The sequence below is a fragment of the Microcebus murinus genome, chromosome 6 (assembly GCF_040939455.1).
Source record: "Microcebus murinus isolate Inina chromosome 6, M.murinus_Inina_mat1.0, whole genome shotgun sequence".
NCBI lineage: Eukaryota > Metazoa > Chordata > Mammalia > Primates > Cheirogaleidae > Microcebus > Microcebus murinus.
The window spans coordinates 39397469-39417450 of NC_134109.1; the positions used below are offsets into that span (position 1 = coordinate 39397469).

General features: G+C 33.3%; 1 protein-coding gene across 6 annotated transcripts in view; it reads right to left on the reverse strand.

Annotated features, from left to right (window-relative positions):
- Positions 1-19982, reverse strand: part of PPM1A (protein phosphatase, Mg2+/Mn2+ dependent 1A) — a 44522-nt gene that overhangs the window by 15142 nt on the left and 9398 nt on the right. Inside the window, exons 1-2 of one of the 6 annotated variants that reach the window (XM_076003992.1) lie at positions 13666-14418; positions 739-791 (exon numbers count right to left, since the gene is read on the reverse strand). The exons of 3 other annotated variants lie outside the window; for them this stretch is intronic. The gene's annotated coding sequence lies outside the window, so the exon portion shown is untranslated. Of the gene's footprint in view, positions 1-738; positions 792-13665; positions 14419-19982 lie in introns of those variants that run through there. 2 more of the 6 variants (XM_012777634.3, XM_020285761.2) reach the window with 2 other exon arrangements.

The window sequence follows — 19982 nt, forward strand, 5'->3', positions numbered from 1 at the left end:
GCTTTTTCTCTCATTCTTCTCTATAGCCTACATCCTCACCTCTGAACAACTATGAGATAACAGGTGGGTACAGGCTTCATGACAACATCTAACATTTAGGGAGGGATTACCACTAGCCAAGCACTGTTCTGAAGTTTCATATATGTGTTAACTTCTTTAATTTGCATACTAACCTTAAAAAATAAGTACTTCCATTATCCCTGTTTTACTGATGAAGAAACTGAGCCACAATAAGGTTAATCCATCTATTGAACTTCCTCATCTGTATAATGGGTATATTAATACTTACCTCTGAATGTTGCTGCAAGGTTTAAATGAGGTAATGGCTGCTTTGCAAAGCAGCTATACAGACACTGGCAAAAACCAAATGGACACTATTCATTATAAAACCAAATGGACACTATTTATTATTACTGTGTTCCTACATACACTGCCACATCTAGATTCTGACCTCAACTAGCAGGGTGGCTTTTTACAAACAAGTCCAGTAGTTATTTTCCAGATATGCATATGAAACTACCAAATAAATAATTCTTTGAAGATAGAGTATACTTTCTAAAAACAAATCTCAGACTTTTGAAAAATATATAGTATACTGAAATGTAAAATGGTAACTAGTCAACCATCTGATAAAATTTTAGGTGTAGTTCCATAGCAACTATAAAAATACAGTCAAGATCAAATTAATTTTGTGGCTGGACTTTTACATAGCAAAAACAAGCAATTCAGAGATCTTACCTCCTTGGGTTCTGAGTGATTTGTAGAGTCCTGGTGAAGCAGCCAACTATAAGCTACATAAATACAGCAGCTGGTTATGTAAATATAATACCAAAAAAGTATTTACTTATTATAAATACTATGTTTATATAGTCATCTTCCATAAGAGGACTACTAAAGGCTCTTTTATTTAATCAAATGATTAAATTGGCATATATCTATAAATAGTAAATCCCAAGAGGATTCAATTTGCCCATGAAAGTTCAAGTTAGTTCTGAGAGAAATTTTAGTTCTCATCTAGAGTCTTAAATCTACTCTTGAGTATATGCTGAATCTCATCACAACACTAGTATTATCGGCTGATCTCAACTTTTCAAAATAAAGTACTATAACAATCATTAAGACTGAATTCATCTTTGATATAATCAGGAAATCTGGTGAACATTTTGTCTTTTAGAATCAAACTAATGCCTAAACTGAAAAATTCTAAGTCATTCACTAATGTTTGGCCACTGCCTTTTATTAAACAAAGCTGATCTCAAAGCAGAGCTCCGAACCTTGTCATGTGATTTAATCCACTTAGAATTATACTGAATAATTTTAAAAGCTCTATTTTATTGTTAAGATCCCTAAGCAATATATTAGCCCCAAAGAAATGAGAATTATTCAACCAACAATTTGGGTGGTGTCCTTAAGACATTGAATAATAAAACTCTACAAGGTATTTTTCTGTTTACCTGTGGACACATAGTCTAATATACTCCCCAGGCTCCATAATCAAAGGAAAAAAATATATACATGTAAACCATGTGGAGAAAACTGTATTCTCTTAGAAAATGATACCAGAACTATTCTTAGGGCAATCTCTAAATTTTTCTGAAAAGCACTGCTTTGATCAGATACTTAAGGTGTTGAGGGGGTAAGGCTCAAAAGATAAACTGTTTAACAAAAAGATCACTGCTAAACAGGCATTCCAAGGAGGGTGGATACTGCTAACTAGAGATCCTTAGTTTGATGAGTATGAAGATGGGGTTGGTTTTTAAAATTTGAGAAGAAAATCTGGAGTAGACTTGCATAAGAGACAAGAAATCTAAAGACTGATGGGAAATCCACAGAGAAAAAAACATATAGCAAGAGAGACTAGAAGGTAGGAACCAAAGGAATACTAGCTAACAGTATAGGCAGAAGTGTATAACATGGCAATATTCAAGTTACTTGCAGTGCGATGTGGAATGTAAACTCTCTATTACTACCAAATCACTATATTCTTCATTGTTCACTAATACTTATATATGAATGGACTTTGTCCTCAAAGACGAGGACAAATGGTCCTCTGGGATGTACATTTATTGAATGATAGAATATTAAGCAATATATTGCATAGCTGGGTTTCAGCAAAGAAACATAGAAACACTCTTCCAGCCAAATCTCTGTAAAGGATAATGTAGGCTATCAAACTACTTTTAAATTCCCAATAAATTCCCACAGTAATTAAAAGATTGTATTTTGTAATTCAAGGCAGCAATCTCAAGATTATCTATGGTAAGACAAATAAGCACCTTAACAAAACTACAGCAAATCTGGGTGGAAAAAAAGGCTAATTTGGAGGTAATTTTTCTCCCATTTGGAGTCTGAAATTTCTCAGTGATCACTGCTTTAAAAAAGGATTACACGTATTTATATTTAAAATTTTGATTTTGATCATTTGTGTAATTAATTAGAGCCAAAATGTAGAAACAATCTGTCTAAACCTACTTTACAAATGAGAAGGCTCAGAGAAATTTGCCCAAAGGATACAAAGATAGTTCAGCAGTAAGGCTGAGAACAGGTTTCTGGACTTGCACTCCAATTCTCCTACACATGCTATCCTATATATCTATAAATGAAGTAATAAAAATCTAAATATGTAGAATTTTAAAAGATAACATATAAGTTAGGGAAGACAGTCACAGAACAAAGCTGAGACTTCCCTCAGTACCATATTTTTCTCTGCCTACAAATCTATAGAATTTCTTCTCTGAATCTCTAAACTGCCAAAGATAAATGACCTAAAAAAAACAGAAAGAAAAAAAGCAAGAAAAAAAATCTAAACTTACAGAAAGAAAACAACAGTGAACTAATTATAATTTCTAGCAAAGCCAATTTCAGGTACTTGGGCTACATAAAACATAAAGATGAGCACAGAAAAATAAGATGACTTTTAAAAAAATTCAGAACTTAAAACAAGGGACACTCAGTATTCATCAGCTCAAAATTAGAAACTACCCATAAAGATATGAGATGACGCTGAATGAATAAAACAACTGCAGACTGTCAATTAAAGAAAAAAGAGGTACTCTGAAAATAGGTTCATGGAAATGAAAAACAATTACTGAACTAAAATTGCAATAGAGATAATGAATAGCAGATTGGCTACCACAGGAAAAACAAACAAATCAATAAATGAGTGGATCACATCAAGGAATTCCTTTAGAACCCTATCCTCCCATCTCTCTGTTACAATACAGGACTCCCTGTCCTCTCCCTAATGATAAATCCCTTTACTAGCTTGGGCACCAATGCCTCAAAGGAATCTTAAATGACTTACATGTTTTTCCTCCTTTGTTATCAACCTCTCTCAATTGGAATGTGATTTTTTTAAGACACTCAAGTGTCACCCATGTCATCCATTAAAAATAAGTCTTCATGTGACTCATTCCTCTCTAATTTACCCACCTGCCTCTCTTCTCTTCATAGTTAAACTTCTTGAAAAAAGTATTGATACTCTAAAATATAATCTGGCCATTATACCAAATCAAGTTCCTCCATGTCACTTAATCCTAATGGACACTTTCAGCCCTAATCTGAATGCTCCCAGTGACATTCAACATAACACTCCTCCTGAAACACTCTTTCCATTGGCTTTTCAAGATGCTACACACTCCCAGGTTTCCTCCTATTCCTAACTTTTCCATCGTCTCCTTTGCAGGCTCATCCTCATCTCCCAAGCCATTAAATACTGGCATCCCTCAAGGCTTACACCTCTTCCACCCCATGCTGCCTCCCTAGGCACTCTTTCACATATTTGCTGTTTTTACCAGTGAATGGCACCATCATCCACCAAAGTGAAGAGAAACCAAGGACATCTTTGACACCACTCTCTACCTCATCTCCCATCAGTCCACCATCAAATCCTATGGATTATTTATTTCCTAAATATTCTTAAATCTATTCACTTTTTTCTATCAAACTCCAGTCTCTTAGCTACCATCATTCTTACTGCAGAATACCAGCTTATTTTTTCTCTTCATATGCATGCTGGCATCCCTAATTCATTCTCAAACTGCAGCCTAAGTAAACCTTTCAAAATATAAATTTCACAGTATCACTTCTGTACTGGAAGTTTTTCAATGGCTTTCCACTGTTTTGGAAGATAAAGAACTGCTTAAGATAGCTTACATGAAGGTCCTAAGTAGTCAGACCCTTACCTACCTTCTCCAGCCTCATCTCACTTCATACTGTCTCTCCCTCTACCCAACTCTTTACTCCAACTATAAAAGGCTTTCTTACAGTACTGGTACTCATCATGCTTCCTTCCTCTCACTATAAAAACAAATACTACTTCCTCTACCTAAACAGCTATTCCCTCATCTCTGAGTCAATTCCTATTCATTCTTCAGATCTCAATTCAAGCATCACTTCTTCAGGAGAACTTTCTTTGAATTCCCTAAATTCTCCTATCACAGAACATATAGCAGACCATCAATAAATATTTGCTGAATAAATGAACTCAAAGAAAAATCAGATGAAAATAAAAATTCAATAACAGAGAGTAAATATACATACAAAAAAAAGACTTTCTAAAGGAGAAAACAGAGAGGCTATAATTAAATATGAGAAGAACGTTTTCCTCAATTGAAGTCTTTTCAAACTTAAAAACATCACTGGATTAACTGCTAAAAACCCACTCCTAGTTACCCACAACCATAGATATTCAAGGAAAAGAGAAAATACTATAATGTAGGATTCTAAACAGAAAACATGAGTACTCAAAGAGCATCAAATTGGTATCAGCCATCTCAACTGTAAAACTGAATCCTAAAAGACAGAGAATAACCCAAGTTCTAAGAATAAAGGTTCACGAACCTAGAATTACATAATCACTCAAACTATTATTTATATGTGGGTCTATAATGGGGTGGAGGGGTAAAAGATGGTAGAACACATTTTAAGATGCACAAGAACACAAAGAATATACCCATACCCACTTTATCCAAAAAATATTTTTTTAAGAAAAAAATTTCAACTAAGCAAACATTCACTCACTATATTTTAAAACCAAGTTCATCTTTCTATGACTTTTCATTAGTTTAACCCTTTAATAACATTATAGAAAAAGTCAGCAGTAACCTGAATTCTTAAAAATAACATATCCAGAAAATCAAAATCCCAAATGTAAAGTAAAAAAAAAAAAAAACAAATTAGAAAATTGCACAATTATCCAATTTAATACTAGGGAGACACTCCTTTCATATCATCCGACACATCAACATCAAAGCACATATGAACCATCAAAAAAAAAAGGAACTACCTCTCATAAGATTAAAGTTAAGTTACAGGTTATCAAGACCTTTTAGCTTGTCTAAATTAATCCATTAGCTTAATGTCTAACTTTTCTCATCAACAAATAAGCAACTTGGATTACTTGCCAAATACTTTGTTCTAAGAAATGTATAAGTTATAAAAGTTAAGTGAGAAGACTAAAATTCTAGGAATACCTGGGTAAACATTAGTAAATTAATACTTTAGAGGTTAGTTTAAAACCATGCTGATGAATTCCCATTTAAAAAATTCTTACTCTCAATACCAAGATGAAGATTTTAAGAGACACACAAGATTATTTTACTGTGGAAAGATCTCGAGCAAGAAATGAATAAAGAAAAAAAGCAGCTATAAACTAGGCCTGCAAACTGATGACCAGAATTTGACCCTGACATATGTTGTTAGCCTCTCTCCCCAGAACAACATGTATTCTCAGGAGTCCCTACCACTCCTTATTAACCACATTCAGCCCATTTCATCCACTTTTCCACCATGGCATCTGAGTTTGCATATTTGGTAAAGAGGACAACATCTCTGATCCTAACAAACAGCACAGACTCTGTGAGACTTTAATCTGATTTTTGACTAATACAGCTGCCTCACCCAAAATGATACCTGTAGTAATCTGAATAAATGGCTCCTGAAAGTATCAGGTCCTGATCCTATAAATGTTAACTTATTTTGAAAAAAAGTATTTGCAGATGTGACTGAGAATCTTGACATGGAGAGAGAATCCTGGAATATTCAGGGGGCTTTAACTGCAATCACATGTCTTTAGAAGAGCAAAGCAGAGGAAGATTTGATACATGTAGAGACGGTGATGTGAAGACAGAGCAGAGAGAGATTTAAAGATGCAGGCCTTGAATAATGCAGTGATGTGACTCCAAGGCAAGTGATGTGGCTGACAGCCACCAGAAGGTGGAAAACACAAGGAACAAATTAATCTGTCCCTTAAAGCCTTTGGAGTGAGCATATTCCTGCTGACACCCTGATTGCGGCCCAGTCAAACTGATTTTAGACTTGTAGCCTCCAGTACTGTAAGAGAATAAATCTGTATTGTCTTAATCCACCAAGTTGGTGCTAATTTGTTACAAGAGCCATGGAAACTAGTAGAATACCCAATAGTAAATCCATCTACTGGGGAAAAAAAAATCTGCCAAGTTAGTGAAGAGGGAAATCAGTGGTATTTTCAATAAGCGTTAAGAGGAAATCAATGGAGATAAAGTTTCTTACCAGTAATAGGCTAATAGGACCAGCTCCCTATCACTTCTCTTAAAAAACTGAGTATCACAACTAAAATGACAATTCTGCATAATTCAGCTTGTTAAGTTTAAATTCCAAAGGAAAGGTATCCTGAGAGGCAAGGAGCCACACTATTTTTGGGCAAACAACAGAGAAAATATAAAATATATTTAAATACAAAACAAAATGTATGAAACCCATATCAAAATTCTAAAATAAAAAATATTAATTTTTAAAAAGTACTCAGGAACATGATGTCACTGAAAGATTTAACCTAGAAAACAGGAGAAAACTAAATAACTTACATATAATAAAGAAAACCTGATTTGAGAAATAAGAGATGAAAAATAAGAAACTAGAATATAAGAAGTATTAACAGAGCTAAGAAAATAAATTTAAGAGATAAAAAATTATTGTAATATTTTAAGAGGCAATACAAGGAGGGCAGATCCTATAGCAAAAAATTCGCAAGGGTAAAAACTGAAATAAGAGAAAAACCATCCAGTATGCAAATAAGTATAAAAAAATGAGTAGATTGGAGAAAAGATACAAAAACAATGCAGATCCAATAGTTTAATTAATACATTGGAAAAAGAAAACCAAATAATGGAAGAGAAATTAAGTTTCTAAGAAAGAAATGAATTCTAAACTGAAAGACTGAACTTTATGATTGAAAGTTTATCAGTACTAGAGAAATTTAGTAGCAAATGACTAAAACCAAAGCATAATTTTAAGACTATGAATTTCAAGAATATAATACAATTCAGATAAAATAAACATGCCAAAAAATAAATAAAAATAGGAATAAATTAGGTTGGCCTCAGACTTCTTTGCAACATAAGATGATAAGCAATGAAGTAATAATGACTATAAATGCTGAGGGTAAGAGGTATATTCCCAGAACTCTATACACAGCAAAGTTGTTATTTATTTGTGAAGACAACAGAAAGACATTATCAAATATGTCAGCACTAAAGAAGTGTTATTATCCATGTTCCATTTCTGAACAATCTATTTAAACATATAGATTCATGCAACCAAGAAATTAATCAAAATCAAGAAACTCTGGCCAGTCACAGTGGCTCATGTCTGTAATCCCAGCACTCTGGGAAGCCAAGGCAGGAGGATCCCTTGAGGACAGGAGTTTGAAACCAGCCTGGGCATCCTAGCAAGACCCCATCTCTGCAAAAATTTAAAAAATTAGCCAGGCATGATGGTGCACACTTGTACTCCCAGCTTCTTGGAGAGGCTGAACCAGGAGGATCATTTGAATTCAAGGCTTCAGTGAGCTATGATCACACCACTGCACTCCAGCATGGGTGACAGAGTGAGACCCTATCTCTTAAAAACAAAACAAAATCAAAAAACAAAAACACCAAGAAACTCAAAAATGAAGATGTCAAAATAAAAGTGCTCTGGGATAGGCAAAAATTACTAGGCAAATGTAACCAAAAAGAAATCAAGGATTACAATTTTAATTTCAGGCAAAGGAAATTACAAGGACTAAAGCAATAAACAGAACAAGAGCCATTTTTTAACTGGTGAAAGATATAGTCCAAAGTTATAATTGAACTCTTATGAATTTTTATGTGCCAAATATTTTTATGACAGATAATTCATAGCAGAACTACCAAAACTACTATACACTGAAATCAAGACTATATATTCTGTCCAAACACACTTAAAAAGAAATGACACAGATCACATTATCTAATGTTAATAACAGTAGACACTGACAATGAAAGCAAGAAGAAAACCTCAAACATCTACAAATTGCTTTAAAAAGCATGTTCCTAAACCATTTTGCATTGAGACTGTGTATTTCTACAATACAATATTTAGAAACAATGAGAAAAATCTCCTACCAAATTCTATGAGAAGTTACAAACCTTATTCAAGAAAAACTGTTTAAAAAAATCGGTATACTACATTTAACTCAAAAAGAGAAAATAATAACCACACACACGGAAAGTTGAAGGAATATATTATGAAATATTATGGCAAAACATGTTACATGAGAGAAAAATTAAAATAGGTAAGCCACTAGTTGAGCTAACTGAAAAAAATTATTTAAAATTAGAAACCAAACAGGCTATACTCACCTCTTATAGAGAAATTTAGTTTTAAAAAATAAATCACACTACAATTCTCTTTTAATAAATTTGAAAATATGGATGAAAATGACAGTTCTTGGAAGACAAATTACCCTTTTTTTTAAATCAAGATGTGCTAGAATAAAGACCAGTTACTCTGGAACAACATGATAAAGTTATCAAAAAACTGTCCCTCAAAAAACTCCAGCACTCATGAAAAACAAAATCCAAAAGGCTAAAAGACCATTCCAGGTTAAAGGAAATCAAAGAGATACGACAACAAACTGTAATGTGGGATTGTGGACTGGCTTAGAAGGAGTAAGGAGTAAAGGAGTAGGGTTGGCAGGATTACTATAAAGGACATTATTGGGACAACTGATAAACTCTGACTCTTGGTTTATTGGTTGTATATTACATAACAGTATTGCATGAATGTAAAATTTCCCAAATTTGATAATTGAACTATGGTTATGAGAGACTGTTCTAGTTCTTGTTCTTTAGGGATACACATTTAAACATTTAAGGGTAAAGGGTCATGATGTCCATTCTGAGTCTTAAATGGTTCAGCAAAACTACAAACAACAAAATCTGTATGTGAGCATCAAGAGAATATGCAGACACACAAGTACGCACAGAGGGAAAGAGAGTTTAGAAAAGAAATGTGGCAAAATGTTATAATTGGTCATTCAAATAAATATGGAAGATCACTGTGCTATTTTTGTAAATTTTCTTGAAGTTTGGATTGTTTTCAAAATAAAGCTATTAAAAGTAAAAGTGTATCAAAATAAAACAATTTCAAAATCAAGATCTTTGAAGCCCTAAAGGAACATATAACTCCCAAATTACCCAAACTATGTGAATTATGTAAAAAACTTTCCACCAACCATAATCCTTATACAAAATTTGACAAAGAAAGCACTAAAAATAAAACTAGAGTCCAAACATACTCATTAATACAGATGCAAAAGCTCTAAACGTAACTATTTTGCAGCTTATTAATAATATAAGTCATCTTTTTAAAAGTTCAAAAAAACCCCTACCATAGGATCTTCCATCATATGCTAAAAGGCATTTGATATAATTCATTCCTTAAAATGATAATATATATTTCAAGCCAAAGAGAAAGCACAGTGATTAGCACAATTCCAGGAAAGAAACAATAACAAGGATACCAACTCTTACCCCTATAACTCAGCAATGTCCAGAAATAGTAGCCAGTGCAGTAAGACAAGACAAAAAGAGGCATAAAATTATAAGAGATTATTATTTGTAGCTAATGATTATGTGATGGCAAACTCAAAACTTCAAACATTAGGGAAAACAATTCAATTAGGTTATCTGACTATAGAAAATCATATGAAAAACCATTAACAATAATCCCTTAGAAGATTAATGGAAAACAGTAATAAAAATATATCTAAATTAAATAATTAACAAGAAATATTCAGGACATTTAAGAGGGCTTTGGAATAAAAGACACTCCTTTTTCTTGGATAGGAAGATTCAATGTTGTAATAATGGTTATCCTCCTTTTATTAATCTATAAATTCAATATAATCATAACTGGACCTTTGTGTTCCCAGACCTTGATGAAATGATTCCAAAATACATAAAAACAAAGAAATGTGTGTCAGTAGCTAAAACATTCTTTAAAACATGATAGCTTACAATATCTGATATTAAAACTTAATTTCAAATTATGGTATTTAAGAGGAAACATTGATGCAGGAATAATTAATCAGTGGAACAGAACTCCCCAAGAGAGTTTTAGGAAAAGAGATTCAATAGTGTTAGAACAGCTAGCAGCTAGCCTATTCACTCCTGCCCTCCAGCGGTGTTGGCTGAATCTCTATCTCACATCTTAAAATTAAAGAACTAAATTTAAAGTACTAATAAAACTGTACTAGTATATCTAGGCAAATATTTCTATAATCTTATGTTAGGGAAGATCTTTCTAAGGATGACAATGGCACAAAGAAAAAGACTGATTCCAGAGGAATAAAACTTCTACATTATAAAACAAAGCTCAAAACCTGAAAGGCAAACATCTTTTAAGTATTTGCAATATATATGATAAAAGTTGACATTCCTACAATTCATAAGGACTCTTACATGACAATAAAAATGAACACTTTAAAGGAAAAGAAATGGGCAATGAACAGACAATTCAATGAATAAAAGAATGTAAGTGGCTAATATATGGAGCAATGACCAATCTCACTAGCCATTAAACACAAATTTAATTTTTACACATTACTTTTTCAAAGATTAAGAATTTAAAATGCCCACTACTGGCAAAGAAGTAAAAAATATACTTCTCATAGGTAGGGGAGTAAACTGGTATCTTTCTGAAGAATATGTATGATATACATTCATTTTAAATGCTAACTTCTGCTATGGTGTGAATGTCACCTTCAAAACTCATGTTGAAGCAGAATTGCCATTGTGACAGTATTAAAATATGGGACTGTTAAGAGGTGAATAGGCCATGAGGGCTCTGCTCTTATGAATGGATTAATGCCCTTATCTCAGTAATGGATTCCTAGTAGAAATGAGTCTGGCCCCCCTCTTGCCCTTCAGCCTTCTGTCATGGAATGTTGCAGCAAGAAGGCCCTCACCAGATGCAACTCCTTGACCTTGGACTTCCCAGCCTCCAGAACCATGAGCCAAATAAACTTCTATTGTTTATAAACTACCCAGTCTGTGGTATTCTATGATAGGAATATGAAATGAACTAAAACAACTCCCAATCAAATGGTTTTGTACATTCACATTTTGATGTGACACTTTAGTTACAAACATATTTTAAAAATACATCAACTATAAAACCAGAAAATTGAAGACCAAGCCACTGCAAAAGATAAACCCTTAAAACACAAATCAGCCTGGGCTCCAGTAACAGATGGCCCCAAGTCCACATCCTACAGGATAGTAACAGGGACAGTAACAGAGACTAAAAAGGTCCCCATGCAAGGCTGGAATACAACTCAGGCTCATTGCTTGAAACCAATGCCTGGGGTGAAGAGGCTCTACTAGCCTTGTGAGAAGAGCCAGAAAAAGCTACTATGTTTCCCCGAAAATAAGACAGGGTTTTATATTTATTTTTCCTCAAGAAGATACCCTAGGGCTTATCTTCAGGGGATATGTTATTTTCTTTAAGTACGGTACAACAATCTACATTTATTCAAATATAGTTAAGTCGTTGTTTTCTGGAACATCATTGTAACTCTCTAAACCCCGAATTCCATCCTGAATTTCTTACGACTCTATTTCCTTTAGAACCATTGGCCTCAATCTCTCATGTCGAACAATAGAGATCTCGTGGAGCAGATTAGAAGGGCTGCTCATCTTCTTTACCCCTCCACAACAAAATGCATGGGTTGTGCAGATAGGCTGCATAGCCACGCCCATCACTAGGTCTTATTTTCAAGGTAGGGCTTCTATTGCGCAAATGTTTAGAAATCCTGCTAGGGCTTATTTTATGGGTAGGTCTTACTTTTGGGGAAACACTAACCATTGGTACTAACCATTGCCTGGGGCAATAGTTTAGATGAAGTTACCTGCCCAGCGACAAGAAATATGAAACCTTCTTAGTCTGTGTCTTATTCTTGGAGAGGTAAGTCTCCAAGAATCATGGAAACCAAGCCTCCAATAAAAGACACAGTTTCAGATGGAAGCCCCAAGATGAAAATGTAGGTGCATACAAAAACATTAGATAAGAAGAGTGAAAAGAAAGAAAACAAAACAGAACTTCCATTCAGTATAAGACTACAAAGACTAAGGTATTTTCTAAAACTGAGAAGTCTTCTGGTCAACAACATATTTCAGAGTAGCTATGGATAAAACAACATATACACATACCTAAGCATATCATACAAATGTGTTCAGAATGTCTAGTATGGTAAAACAAAACAAATACTAGTATTTATATCATACTTAAAATATGCAAAGTTCTGTTCCAAGTGCTTCACATATATTTACTTAATCCTCATTACAAGCCTATGATGCAGATACAATTTTATCTCCATTTTAAACTTGCCCAAGGTCACACAGTAAATAGTGGTGACAGGATACAGAAAAGGAATTAAGAAAAAAAACCTACTAGAGAAAAATATTACATACAAAGGCATAGCAGTCAGGCACAGATCAGAAATCTTAGAGATCCAAGTTTGCAAAGTTTCATAAGACAATGAAATGATACTCTGAGAGTGCTGATGGGAAGGGGAAAGAAACTTATCAGCCAAGAATTCTATATCCAGCTAAGAAAGAAAATAAAATATACCTTCAGATAAAAACTAAGGACATTTATAAGTCATACTCTCTTACTAAAAGGATTACTAAAGAACCAAGAAAAGTAAACCCAGAGAAATAAGATGCAAGTGCAGAAACCAATAAAATATACTGGCTAATTAAATAAGTTATTAAATATAATAAAGAAAATGAAACTTTTTATGCTACAAAAAGGAGAAATTAAATTACAGGCAATTATACAGATGATGGAGAAATGTTTAATGTTTAATCAAATATGAGCTTATAAAAAGAAAATCACAAGGAAACAAGCTACCGTGAGTAGGAGTTAGCATATAACAAATACAACTCCCTAAGGACTTCAGATATTGAAATTAGCAAATATGAGTAAGATATAAACTATGTATGAGATATATATGGGTTTCCTACTCTGCACCATTTCCAACCTGAAGATCTTGGAACAACCCAAAAAGAACATATGATTATAATTCAATTTCAAAATTCCTACACAAAGTTCTAGAAAGAAAATAATCTCAAGGGTACTAAATCTCATCAGAAAAGGGAGCTTTTTGTGCTTCACTGACATATGACTACAGTTCAAAACTCGATAATGAAAAATTTAAAAATTTCACCTATCTTATCTTCTACTACATTTTATTATTTTGCCTTTTATTTCTTCCCTCTAGGTCTCATTCTCTCCTAAACAGCCTCCAAGTTTCATTCTGCTACCCACAAATTCAGTTGCCTTAAAATTTTAATACCCCCTTTCTAATCCTGCTCTTACCACTTTGCCCTCCTCAGCCTGAGCAATCTCTTCTGTATTTCCTTTCTTGCTTTTAATTCTTCCTCATTCTTGGACTTAGCAGGAGAGTAAGAATGTAGACTCTAGACAAGCCAGCTGCAAAGGTAAACACATTTCAATAAACTCAATGCAAGTCTGAAGTCCAAGATGTAGAAGAAAAATAGTAATTTCACTATAGTGTCATTTTAAGGAAAGCTGAAGGGCTACTGAGCAATCCACAGTGAAAAACACTACTGAAGTGAAGACTAATGACATATATTCTTTTGAGTTATAATGCTAGCAAAGAGCTTGATTCTTGGTTTAAATCAGGATACAGTCTCCCAATTACTGAAAATTTTTTCCTGGTCAGACAAGAAGGAAACAATTGTTATTAAGCTGTGAAATAAGCCTAACTTATTCACAGCTAGTCATCTCATGAGACATGCAAGACACTGATCAAAAAGTTACTGGTATTCAATTTATATGAAATATCCAAAATAGACAAATCTATAGAGACAGAAAGTAGAATTAGTGGTTGAAAAGGGCAGGGAGAATGGGCAATGACTGCTTATCAGTACAGGGTTTCTCTCTGAGGTGATGAAAATGTTCTAAAATTAAATTGTGGTAATGGTTGTATAAGTCTGTGAATATACTAAAAACTACTGAACCATAAACTAAATGGTTGAATTTTATGCTATGAGTTATAAGGCCATTTAAAAAGATTACTATGATTTTATATTATTTTCTATATCTCTAATTTATTTTACATAGAAAGGTTAAAAAATATTACAGATTATACATAGTAATATGAAAAATACTTGTTAAATTCAATTTTTTTCAAAGATTAAAATTTACCTGAAAATTTCTCAGTTGCAAAATATTTCATCTTCAGCCTCTATTAACATTTACATTTTCATTTTTTTCAATTAAATATTTACTTATCCTTCTCCACCAGAAACTTCACCCAAATAAATTCTAATGCAAATTAACCGTTAAGTACAAAGTGCCCCAAATTAAGACCATAAATACAGGATTTCAAAAAGTAAACCAAAATCAACAAATTGAACCAACCAAAATAAGGCAGATAAAGCTCTTCTATGCTAAAGACCATGTTTTCTACCCTCAAAATTATTAAAAAATAATTAGTCTTTGTTAAATTAAGTAAAAAGTTACAAGTACTCAAACCATAGTCAGTTTATACAGAAATTGGCAGCAGCTTCAATCTCACTAACTATAAGTGAGACAGAGCTTACCACTTTTGATGTTTCTTTCATATGTTTCACAATCTTTTAATGTATTAACATCTTCTAGACATGTGCTATGATCTGAATTACATATTCCATAAGGTTGCATTCTTAAATTTTTATAAAGGTATGTACTACACAAGTAAATTATGTGAAAAATATCTAAGCTAATTAAATTTGGTTTGAAGGCTCTAGTGATTATAAAAATTAGATACTGACCTATTTTCACTATATCAATTATAGTATAAGCAAAATATTGAAAAGATTTAGATGGCATAAAATAGCAGTCCCCAACCTCTTTAGCATCAGGGACTGGTTCCACTGCAGTGCAGCCTGGTTCCTAAGTTTGATGGAAGACAATTTTTCCACCTATTGGTGGGGGGTGGGGGGGTGCAAAGGGGGTAGGACAATGGGATGGAGCTCAGGCAGTGATATATGGCCCAGTTCCTAACAGGCCAAGGAGTGGTACCAGGCCATGGCCTGAGGGTTGGGGATGGCAGGCATAAAGCTAAAATTTTCTAAGAATGTTCTAGTATTTACAATCTCAATTTGCTTTATCTGTTAACTCAAATTTATCAGTTTTGGATAACTTGCCTGCAAATTCAACAGTGAATTCAATTCCTAGTTTGCTACTTTTTAATCCCTGCATTATTTGAGGATTCACACTCAGATTAACCCAGAAAACAATATCTGACTTCCTGAGCCAATCCATCCTTTTTTTTTTCTTTTGCTTAAAACAACCCTCCCACACACAGCATTTATAATAATCTTATATACTTAAATTGAAAAGAGGGAAAAAATATAACATTTAAGATGGTAAAAGGTTCATATACACACAAAATGTATGGGGATTCTACATATTTTACACATATGAAATGTCCTTGTGTTGGAAAAAATACATTTGCTTCTAATAGACTTTTTTCAATAAAATCTAACATTTAAAACAGAATCATTCACTGAGTCCACAAATTGTGACACGAGATGCTTTATGTACAGGGAAATGGGTGTTAGGGAAAGTAAGAGGGGGGAAAAATTATTTTTTCAAGTGAAAGTTCTATATAAAAGCTTCAAAGATGTATATTCAACTATTTCCTATATTGGAATAGCCATACCTCAAGTCACATGACCCAAAATTAACTTCTCAATTCCTTGCCACTTCTCAGTTCTTTGTCTCAGGAAATAGAACTACCATTAGTCATAAGCTCATAGAATTCTGTATTTCCCTTAACATAGCACCCTGAGAATTATTTGTCACTTTAGATTTCAAGATCCCTGAGGAAAGAGATTATGCCTTTTTTATTGTTCATATTTACCACACAATGACACTTGCTGCATACGTGAGACAAATGAATAACAGCTATCATCTTGACTTCTTCCTTGTCAACAGTAATTCTTTCCTATGTAGGGAAAGGTGTTCCAGAGAAGCTGGCCTGCCAACAAACTGTATCCTACCATTTCCATCTATAGAATACATAGTTCTATTTTTTTGATCCCTACAGAAATATCATAATGGATTTCTAATGAGAAAATACTGGACCCTAAAATAAATCTGCAGTTTACCAATCAAAACTTACTTGATTTTCAGATTATTGTTCATCAATCACTTCAAAAAGTTTATCAACATCATTAGATACACACTCACATTACTGAAGAGTGCCACACTATACCTCATGAAAGGACAAAAGAGAAAAAAGATGTAGCTATAACTAAAGGTTACAGAACACAATTATCTTTCCCTGAGCTATTTATTCATTCATCTGCTCATTCATTCAATATTCATGGATGGATTAACTTTTTAAAAAAGTTTTTCTACATGGGAAACAAAGTATAAGGTAATTTAGACACAAGAATAATTTCTGGGAGCTAGGAACTCCACTTTCAATGTATTTTAAACAAAAATAACTTAGTCTTTCAGTTTTACTATATAAAACAAATAATCCCATTTACATTTAAGGAGCTCCTTATTCTGCTTACTGTAGCAAAGCAGTACAAGATCATACTAGGTGGCTGACTGGTTGTTGAAGCATTTTCTTATAGTATCAGGAAGCGTGCAAACAGAGAAAATGAAGATGACAGATATGGAATAATACACGGTAAACTGTGGGTTGATCACAAAATGAAAGCTGACACTTCTAAGATCTGCCCCTTGACATCCAAAACAGCCTTACAGGCTTTCAGCAAGGATAATATTCTACTGCTTTACAAAAAGTGAAAATTTTATTTACTGTCTACTTAACATTCTGAAGCATGATGGCATACTGCGAAGATATTTTTTTAAAGTCTGGTAAGTTTTGAGATTCTGCTTGGAAAATAAATATAAAACAAAACAAAAAATATACAGCTTTACCTTATCTTTTATCAGTAATATTTTCATTTCTGAATTTGGTAACAAAGGTAAGCAAGCTGCATCTTCTGTAGACATAATACCAAATTTGATGCAATTTTCTACCACTCATGCTAAAGAAAAAGGTAGTATTAAAAATCCAAGGCATGCAAAGTCAGTAATGAATTATGTTCTTATTCTTTGAAACAGCATGACAGTCCTTAAACAAAATATTCTTTAACTAAAACTATTAAGCCACATACAGTATGACTCAAAGAAGAATGTTTATATCTACATCCCTGTCTGAGACAATCATATCATAGATGAATACAAAGCATCAGCCTAAATTTAAACTAGATTATACATGACCTATGCTTTCTCATAGTCTACTGTATTTTTGGCTTACATTCAATTTTCTCTGTCATGTGTTCATATATTGAGAAACTATTTAAAATGAATGAGACAAGGTCCCTGTTTTTAAGGAATTTATTTTCAATAAACTTAACACTGAAGTTTCCATTTATAGTATAATCTCTTTTGTAAACCCAATTAGGTAGCTTGTGTTTAAGACTATCTTCTTAAACTCACTAAGAATTTCATTTGAATAAAGGACCAATGAAATAATTCACATCAATGGGCTGCAAAGTAGTGAACACAAATAAAATAAGCCATAAGAAAAAATTGTATATAGCTTGTAGAATGAACTGTATTATAGCTATATGTTATATGCTTTTTTGGTATTAAAAATATAAAGCCCTTTTTGGGGAAAAGTATTAAAGGGAGCTGACATGACATATGATAATTCTCAAATTAAGTATACACTGCCACCTCAGATCCCAATTCAATCCTAAGATTCACTCTCTGGATATAATGAAACTACAGTCACATCCTTCATACACAGAGATTTTCTGACCTATCACAACTGCCAACAAACTTTCTTTCAGCAGTAGCAATGAAACTGCAGTGACCCACATATATAATTATTTTTGAAAAGTCCAAGGACATGTATTTGGCTTCTGTTACTACTACCTGTGAGACTTAGGGCAAATAACCATTCTGTCTCAATTTTCTCATCTGTTAAGATACAGGTATTAATTCTACCTGATAGAGGTGTTGCGAAGATTTAATGAGACAATAATTAAAAATTTCTCATAACAGTTCCTCTGACACATAAGTGCTCAATGTTAACTATTATTGTTACTAGCTAATGTCAAGACTAGAAAAATGTAAGAGGCACACAAAGAATCAAATTCTTATCACTGGTCTCATTAGCATCATACTCCAATAAATGGATCCAAGCAGTCACTGACTATGTGAAATTATCCATTTAAAAATCCAATAAAAGAAATTTTACTATGTGTTTTCCAAATATTCAAAGTAGTTTAACATTTTAATAAGCTTCAAAGTTTAGCTTAAAGGTTTATATGACCACAGACTAGTCACATATTAGACATGTTTGGTTCAAATTAAATCAGTTGATACTTATCTCGCTTCTTTAATACATCATCTAATTCCTATGATCCCACAATTCCTCTCCAGTTAAAAGGATACCATGTTCATAATAATATTTGCAAATGTAAAATACTCTGGAAAGACATACATGATTATAAATGTCCTGTTAACTCTCAAAGCCAAAGTGTAGGAAGTTAAAATGAAACCTATAGATCAGAATCAGTCAACCCAGTCTTCTATAACAATTCAGCCACACTTCAGATTTGTATAATCTTCACACTTACATATCCAGGTTCAGACAAAATAATATACAGGAACTGAGTTAAAAATGTTTGCTACCAGAAAGTTACTAAATACTTGCACTACCTCCTCATACAGCAATCATTCCCACTCCCAGGTATTTTCCTTAATAGTCTCCAAATATCTGAATGTCTACTATCCACAGAGCACTCCCTAGCCTTTGGGTAAAATAAAAAGATACTGTATTTTTCCCTTCAGAATTAATTGAACACAATTATAATTAAGACACAAATACCTAGAAGTAAAATAGATGATTAAAGCCTAAAAATAATACACAGGCATTGCTATAAAAGTACAGAGAAAGGAGAGAAGAAACACACTGGTGGTCAGAGAACATTTTGTGGAGAAGGAAGTATTAGAAATGAGCCTTAATAAAAGAGAAAACAAAAGCTAGAGAAAGGGAACGAATTCCAGGCTGCAAATTAGCATGTGCAAAGATCCACAAAGTGAAAAGTAAAGGGTGTGTTCCAGGGATGGCAAGAGTACCAGTTTGGTTGAAATAGATCAGTCCCAAGGTCCGCTCATGGAAAGTGTCAAAAGCCAAACCAAGAATTCTGAACTTTTTCTTAGAGGTAAAAGGGAGTCATTTAAGTATAATGAAAAGAGAAACAATGAGGAAAAACAGTATTTTAGGAAGAATTTTATGACGGTTTATAGACTGGGGTGGGGGTGCAGTACAAGATGCTAGCAGTAAAGAGACCAGTTGGAGTGCTAATATGTTGGTTTGGGTAGGAGTAATAAGAACTGAACTGTTCTAAGACAATTTTTAACCTTAAATAACCTAGGACCCAAATATAAAGCCTTAATGCCTTTTATTATATAAAGACTCCATTTTTTAAAAAAACTGGAAGAACTGAGTTAATCAGAATGATTTAGTTTCCTTATTTTCTTTCATCTTTTCCTGTAGCAATGCTATCTTCTTGCTCATTTCTAAGCATGAACTATAAACTACTCTTCAAAATACCAACCCTAGTCCCTCCTTACTGATCATTCTCGTCTAA